A 6883-nucleotide genomic window follows, 5' to 3' on the forward strand; every position below is an offset into this window, starting at 1 on the left:
TGAAACCATGGCAATTTGATTCACTCAAAACGGATTTAAAATGAAGAATTTATGGGTAAAACAAGATTGGATAATTTTTCTCATTTTAGCTACGTGAAAATTGGTAACAAATCTATTCCAACCATAACTTAATCAACTTGTATTGTATATTATGTAATCTTGAGATACCATAGACACGTATACAATGTTTCGACCTATCATGTCGACACATCTATATATATTTCGGAACAACTATAGACACTCTATATGTGAATGTTGGAGTTAGCTATACAGGGTTGAGATTGATTCCAAAATATATATAGTTTGAGTTGTGATCAATACTGAGATACGTATACACTGGGTCGTGGATTGATTCAAGATAATATTTATCAATTTATTTCTGTACATCTAACTGTGGACAACTAGTTGTAGGTTACTAACGAGGACAGCTGACTTAATAAACTTAAAACATCAAAATATATTAAAAGTGTTGTAAATATATTTTGAACATACTTTAATATATATGTATATATTGTTATAGGTTCGTGAATCAACAGTGGCCAAGTCTTACTTCTCGACGAAGTAAAAAATCTGTGAAAGTGAGTTATAGTCCCACTTTTAAAATCTAATATTTTTGGGATGAGAATACATGCATGTTTTATAAATGATTTATAAAATAGACACAAGTACGTGAAACTACATTCTATGGTTGAATTATCGAAATCGAATATGCCCCTTTTTATTAAGTCTGGCAATCTAAGAATTAGGGAACATACACCCTAATTGACGCGAATCCTAAAGATAGATCTATTGGGCCTAACAAACCCCATCCAAAGTACCGGATGCTTTAGTACTTCGAAATTTATATCATATCCGAAGGGTGTCCCGGAATGATGGGGATATTCTTATATATGCATCTTGTTAATGTCGGTTACCAGGTGTTCACCATATGAATGATTTTTATCTCTATGTATGGGATGTGTATTGAAATATGAAATCTTGTGGTCTATTATTATGATTTGATATATATAGGTTAAACCTATAACACACCAACATTTTTGTTGACGTTTTAAGCATGTTTATTCTCAGGTGATTATTAAGAGCTTCCGCTGTCGCATACTTAAATAAGGACGAGATTTGGAGTTCATGCTTGTATGATATTGTGTAAAAACTGCATTCAAGAAACTTATTTTGTTGTAACATATTTGTATTGTAAACCATTATGTAATGGTCGTGTGTAAACAGGATATTTTAGATTATCATTATTTGATAATCTACGTAAAGCTTTTTAAACCTTTATTGATGAAATAAAGGTTATGGTTTGTTTTAAAATGAATGCAGTCTTTGAAAAACGTCTCATATAGAGGTCAAAACCTCGCAACGAAATCAATTAATATGGAACGTTTTTAATCAATAAGAATGGGACATTTCAGTTGGTATCAGAGCGTTGGTCTTAGAGAACCAGAATTTTGCATTAATGTGTCTTATCGAGTTTGTTAGGATGCATTAGTGAGTCTGGACTTCGACCGTGTTTACTTGAAAAATGATTGCTTAACAAATTTTGTTGGAAACTATATATTTTTAACATGTGAATATTATGTGATATATTAATCTCTTAACGCGTTTGATATTATGTGATAGATGTCTACCTCTAGAACAAGTCCCATTGACTCACCTAATAATAATGAAGAGTCAAATGTAAATTGGAATGATTCGTGGATTGATTCACAAGTTCCCGAAGAGGAACCGGAAGAAGAGTCGGAACCGGAAGAAGAATCGGAACCGGAAGAAGAATCGGAACAGGATGAAGAAATAGAACTGGTGGGGGAAATAATAAAACGGTTAAGTAAAAGAAAATCCTCAACCAACCGACCAAGGTTAATTATGGTCAATGGTGTTTCCGCCAAGGAAGCAAAATATTGGGAGGATTACCAATTCTCCGATGAATCGGATTCCGACGAGAATTCCGATGATGTTATAGAAATTACCCCAACTGAATTTAAAAAGGCAAAAGAAAATAATAAGGGAAAGGGCATAAAAATAGAGAAATCTAATTCCAACCCCGATGAACTTTATATGTATCGTCAACCCCCGAAGTCCTTAAGTTGTAACAATGACCCGGGAACCTCTAAACCACCAGGTTTTTCTAAACCAATGTGGATAACGACGGCTCGTATTAGGGGAACATCATATATCCCTAGAAACTTGGCAAAACGAACCAAAACCGAAGAAGAAGAAACAAGCGAGTCGGAATAAGATAGTTGTATTCGTGTGGTGTAATATAAGTAATATAGTGTGCTTATGCTTTATGATATATGTAAAAATTGCTTGTATTAATAAGTATTTTATTTATGAATCTAACTCTTATCTATTTTACAGTATAAAAACACAAAATGGATAGACAACCCAATATTTTAAGAGACCTACCCGGAGACATGATTGATGAAATCTTGTCTAGAGTCGGTCAGAATTCTCCGGCACAACTATTTAAGGCGAGATCAGTTTGTAAGACATTCGAAGAACGTTCCAAGAATGCCTTGGTTTATAAAAGGCTTTCGTTCGAAAGATGGGGGATATCACATTGGGAAATCCATAAGTTACGATGTGTTTACTTTGACGCATATATTGCGGGGAACCCAAATGCTATTTTACGCAATGGGTTAAGAAATTATTTTGACTCAATATATCCGAATATTGAACTTCGTGATTTAGAAAAAGCGGCTAACATGCAACATAAAGAAGCATGTTATGCTTACGGATTAGTAATGTTCGCTTCTCACCAAAGTGAGAACAAGAACATCGGGCTACAACTATTAAACAAAACGTTCCCACAAGTGACGGAGTCGGTAATTGGGGTAAGAAATGAGGTTTTTAGATTGTTACGGGACTGTTGGACATTACGTAATCCTCGTCCCTTTGACGACGTTACAACACGCTGTCTTATCAACGGCCATAACGGTTATGTTCCACAAGACCAAGGATGGGAAGTAATCCTAGTAAAACCAGAATGCATGACTTGTTTCTGGACGTATGAATTACGTGTCTTTATTGCCTTTGCTGAACGACTTGTGTACTAGCTAGAATTATCTTCACAACCATCTTGTATCAAATTTATTGTGTGCTATATTTCATGCTATATGTAAAATAAGCGGTATTGTAAGTTTGTAAAATATTGTGTAAAAGTTTGAACGCGAAATATTATTATAATCAGTTTTTCATATAGAATTGTAGTAGTTGAATTGTATATTAGCTACTAAGTATGAACTTAACGGGTAGGTACTACCCGAATTTAAACTTATAAAACGCTAATATGAATAAAAAGCTTTTATAAATGAGTTCATATTATGCTACGAAATACTATTAACTACTCTTAATATTCTGTATGATTAACTTGTTCCATTTGACTATTTTGAAGGAAATGGCACCGACTACTCGACACACTGTGAATATGAATGAAGAGGAATTCCGTACTTTTCTAGCTTCAAACATAGCCGTAGTACAGGCTGCGCTACATACCAACAATAACCTTGGATCTAGCAGTACAGGAAATCGTGTAGGATGCACCTACAAAGAATTCACTGCCTGCAAACCTTTGGAATTTGATGGAACCGAAGGACCGATCGGATTGAAATGGTGGACCGAGAAGGTCGAATCGGTGTTTGCCATAAGTAAGTGTACTGAAGAGGATAAAGTGAAGTACGCTACGCATACCTTCACAGGTTCTGCGTTAACATGGTGGAATACCTATCTAGAGCAAGTGGGACAAGACGATGCGTACGCACTACCGTGGTCAGTATTCAAGCACTTGATGAACGAGAAGTACCGTCCCAGAACCGAGGTCAATAAGCTCAAGACAGAACTTAGAGGGTTACGAACCCAAGGATTTGATATTACCACGTACGAAAGACGATTCACAGAATTGTGCCTATTGTGTCCGGGAGCATTCGAAGATGAGGAAGAGAAGATCGACGCGTTTGTGAAAGGATTACCGGAAAGAATCCAAGAAGATATAAGTTCACACGAGCCCGCCTCCATACAACAGGCATGTAGAATGGCTCACAAACTAGTGAACCAGATTGAAGAAAGAATTAAAGAACAAACTGCTGAAGAGGCCAATGTGAAGCAAGTTAAAAGAAAGTGGGAGGAAAACGGTGATAAGAATCACCAATACAACAACAACAGCAATTACAACAATAATCGCAACAATTATCCCAACAATCGCAACATCAATCGCAACTACAACAAACGGCCCAACAACAACAACAACAACAACAACAACAACAACAACAACAACAACAACAACAACAACAACAACAACAACAACAACAACAGGAACTACAATAATAACCGCAACAACAACAACAATAATAACCGCAACAACAACAATCAGAAGCAGCTATGCCAAAGGTGTGAAAAGTATCACTCGGGGTTCTGCACCAAATTTTGCAACAAGTGTAAAAGAAATGGTCATAGCGCGGCGAAGTGTGAGGTCTATGGACCAAGGGTTAATAGAACGAAAGGAACAAATGGTGTCGGAACGAGTAATGGCGGAGCAAGTAGTGTCGGAGCAAGTTATGCCAATGTAGTTTGTTATAAATGTGGAAAACCGGGCCACATTATTAGAAATTGCCCGAACCAGGAGAACACGAATGGACAAGGCCGCAGAAGAGTTTTCAATATTAATGCGGCAGAGGCACATGAAGACCTGGAGCTTGTTACGGGTACGTTTCTTATTGACAATAAATCTGCTTACGTTTTATTTGATTCGGGTGCGGATAGAAGCTATATGAGTAGAGATTTTTGTGCTAAATTAAGTTGTCCATTGACGCCTTTGGATAGTAAATTTTTACTCGAATTAGCAAATGGTAAATTAATTTCAGCAGATAATATATGTCGGAATCGAGAAATTAAACTGGTTAGCGAAACATTTAAGATTGACTTGATACCAGTAGAGTTAGGGAGTTTTGATGTGATAATCGGTATGGACTGGTTGAAAGAAGTGAAAGCAGAGATCGTTTGTTACAAAAATGCAATTCGCATTATACGAGAAAAAGGAAAACCCTTAATGGTGTACGGAGAAAAGGGCAACACGAAGCTACATCTTATTAGTAATTTGAAGGCACAAAAACTAATAAGAAAAGGTTGCTATGCTGTTCTAGCACACGTCGAGAAAGTACAAACTGAAGAAAAGAGCATCAATGATGTTCCCGTCGCAAAAGAATTTCCCGATGTATTTCCGAAAGAATTACCGGGATTACCCCCACATCGATCCGTTGAATTTCAAATAGATCTTGTACCAGGAGCTGCACCAATAGCTCGTGCTCCTTACAGACTCGCACCCAGTGAGATGAAAGAACTGCAAAGCTAATTACAAGAACTTTTAGAGCGTGGTTTCATTCGACCAAGCACATCACCGTGGGGAGCTCCTGTTTTGTTTGTCAAGAAGAAAGATGGTACATTCAGGTTGTGTATCGACTACCGAGAGTTGAACAAACTTACCATCAAGAACCGCTACCCACTACCGAGAATCGACGACTTATTTGATCAACTACAAGGCTCGTCTGTTTATTCAAAGATTGACTTACGTTCCGGGTATCATCAAATGCGGGTGAAAGAAGATGATATTCCAAAGACTGCTTTCAGAACACGTTACGGTCATTACGAGTTTATGGTCATGCCATTTGGTTTAACTAATGCACCAGCTGTGTTCATGGACCTTATGAACCGAGTGTGTGGACCATACCTTGACAAGTTTGTCATTGTTTTCATTGATGACATACTTATTTACTCAAAGAATGACCAAGAACACGGTGAACATTTGAGAAAGGTGTTAGAAGTATTGAGGAAGGAAGAATTGTACGCTAAGTTTTCAAAGTGTGCATTTTGGTTGGAAGAAGTTCAATTCCTCGGTCACATAGTGAACAAATAAGGTATTAAGGTGGATCCGGAAAAGATAGAAACTGTTGAAAAGTGGGAAACCCCGAAAACTCCGAAATACATACGTCAGTTTTTAGGACTAGCTGGTTACTACAGAAGGTTCATCCAAGACTTTTCCAGAATAGCAAAACCCTTTACTGCATTAACGCATAAAGGGAAGAAATTTGAATGGAATGATGAACAAGAGAAAGCGTTTCAGTTATTGAAGAAAAAGCTAACTACGGCACCTATATTGTCATTGCCTGAAGGGAATGATGATTTTGTGATTTATTGTGATGCATCAAAGCAAGGTCTCGGTTGTGTATTAATGCAATGAACGAAGGTGATTGCTTATGCGTCTAGACAATTGAAGATTCGCGAACAAAATTATACGACGCATGATTTGGAATTAGGCGCAGTTGTTTTTGCATTAAAGACTTAGAGTCACTACTTATATGGGGTCAAAAGTATTATATATACCGACCACAAAAGTCTTCAACACATATTTAATCAGAAACAACTGAATATGAGGCAGCGTAGGTGGATTGAATTATTGAATGATTACGACTTTGAGATTTGTTACCACCCGGGGAAGGCAAATGTGGTAGCTGATGCCTTGAGCAGGAAGGACAGAGAACCCATTCGAGTAAAATCTATGAATATAGTGATTCATAATAACCTTACTACTCAAATAAAGGAGGCGCAACAAGGAGTTTTAAAAGAGGGAAATTTAAAGGATGAAATACCCAAAGGATCGGAGAAGCATCTTAATATTCGGGAAGACGGAACCCGGCATAGGGCTGAAAGGATTTGGGTACCAAAATTTGGAGATATGAGAGAAAAGGTACTTAGAGAAGCTCATAAAACCAGATACTCAATACATCCTGGAACAGGGAAGATGTACAAGGATCTCAAGAAACATTTTTGGTGGCCGGGTATGAAAGCCGATGTTGCTAAATACGTAGGAGAATGTTTGACGTGTTCTAAG

This window comes from Rutidosis leptorrhynchoides, chromosome 10 (genome assembly GCF_046630445.1).
Source record: "Rutidosis leptorrhynchoides isolate AG116_Rl617_1_P2 chromosome 10, CSIRO_AGI_Rlap_v1, whole genome shotgun sequence".
Classification (NCBI taxonomy): Eukaryota; Viridiplantae; Streptophyta; class Magnoliopsida; order Asterales; family Asteraceae; genus Rutidosis; species Rutidosis leptorrhynchoides.